This window comes from Myotis davidii, unplaced genomic scaffold, assembly GCF_000327345.1.
Source record: "Myotis davidii unplaced genomic scaffold, ASM32734v1 scaffold149, whole genome shotgun sequence".
NCBI lineage: Eukaryota > Metazoa > Chordata > Mammalia > Chiroptera > Vespertilionidae > Myotis > Myotis davidii.
In genome coordinates this window covers 2,209,015-2,210,977 of record NW_006352194.1, presented here as the reverse complement: position 1 = coordinate 2,210,977, position 1,963 = coordinate 2,209,015, and positions in this window count along the sequence as shown.

Here is a 1,963-nt window from a genome sequence, read left to right as displayed (position 1 = left end):
GGTGGAAAATGTTTCAGTGACTTGGGAGACCTCAGGTCTAGCTCTGGCTCTGCCACTTAGGGGTTTGACCTTGGATCAGTGACCTCTTTCCTTTAGCCTCAGTTTCCTTATCTGGGAAAAGGGTATAATAAGCTTTACCCTTCCTGCCTTCCTGGGTTTTGTGGGACTCAGAGGTGACCTTTATCATATTGGTGATGTGATTGGAGGGCTTAGCTAAAGGTTATCAGGGCAAAAAGCGATTTGGACCAAATGTGGTTAAGGATGTCAAAGTGGAATTGATAACTGATGGTTCCTCTTAACTGAGCTCCACTCTGTGCCCCGGGCTCTGCTAAGCTCCCAACTTTATCTCATCCCAGGAGCCTGTTGAGTCCGATGGGACTAGCCCTCGACTGCAAGCACCAAGGCCCTGCGGCCGGGAAGAAGGCAGTCACATTTCCAGCACTTGGCAGAGCCTCAGCCCAGACTCAGAAATGGGTGACCCTTGACCCCCCAGGTCCAGGCCTCCTGGAGCCACATCCTCAGTGGTGGTGCCCTTGCCCTTCTGGCGAGCCACACGGTGCCCGCCCGGGAAGGCCGCCCTCTCAGGCTCCAGGGGGGTCTCCACAGACTTGCCGCCTTTGTTCCTTTCAAACAGTGATTCTCCGAATGTTCTGAACCCAGAGGCAGAGCCCTCTGATGTCAGCCGTCCGGAAGACGCGCTGTGAATTCTGAGTGGATCCTAGAAAACTTAAAGTCTCTCCTTTCTTCTTCCCTCGTAATCTGAAAAGACACCCAACAAGTTCGTCTTTCGGTTTAAATTTGGCCAATGTCTTTAGTCTCCCGGTGTCTCAGATTATGACTCCCGAGCACCCGCTGTCTGCTCTCTCATGCTAACGGAGAAGCTGGAAGAACAAAGTCGCCTTTCAGACTTGATGTGACCTTCAGCGTTGCTGGTGGACGTTGGGGGTCTTCTCTCCCAGGGGGAGATACCATCCCCATTGAATCTCTCCAAGGACTGCCCACAGGTTCGGATAGGGAACCTGGGGAAATCCTGTGCCCTCGGTGCTGGCTTGGGGTTGGAGCTGGTTTGGGGTCTGGTCTGCCCCCGGCCTGCCTCCCCTGGCCACCTGTTGCGTAGGGATCACACCAGGCGGCCTGTGTATTTATTAGGGAGTGGCCTTTCTCGGTGCTTACTCCATGCCACTCTGTTAGGTTCTTTATACCTCGCGTCAGCGTCCTGGCAACCATGCTCCGAGGCGATGGTCCTAGTCTCAGGTTGAAGATGGGACGACTGAGCGTCAGGGAGGATCACAGCCCGTAAGCAGTGGACCTGGGATTCCAGCCCCAGTTCGCCTGACTCCAGAACTTATTTCCATGGCACCACCCACCCTGTGGAGCGAAGGGCAAATCCAAGTGGAGCTGCCCATGCCCTACCCTGCCAGCAGCCCAGCAATGGACAGCCTCTGCCACAGGACAGACAGGAGATGCTGACCAGTGGGTGTCTCCCCGGGAGGTTGTCAGGCCTAGGCCAGGCTAGGTAGCGGGGGCCAGGGCTGTCCCATAGACTCGGGTCCCTCCCACCTCTCCCCAGGTGGCTGCCCGTTGGGGCTGCTGCTCTGGACTTGCCCAAGTCAGGACTCAGCAGGGTGCGTCCCATCATATCAGGGCCTTGTCTTGCCCCAGTAGGCACTGTCCAGCCTTTGGGGTACAGGGTGGGAGGGGGCCCCTGAGTGAGTTTGGAGCCGACTCGGTGCGTTACCGGTGGTGAATGCCCCCTCAGAGGGGCCAGGAGGGAGGGGAGCACCACAGCACCTGCACACGTCGGCTGGCTTAAGCTGCTGCAGCAACTGCTAGTGGGCAGTCCTAGTCCATTTTAGAGGCAGTGAAACAAGCCCCCGGAGCTACCGCAGGCCTGGGATGCAAAGCCTGTGTTCTCTGTCCTGGGGTGGCCCTGCCTCGCGGCAGGGCATGTGAAACGTTGGGA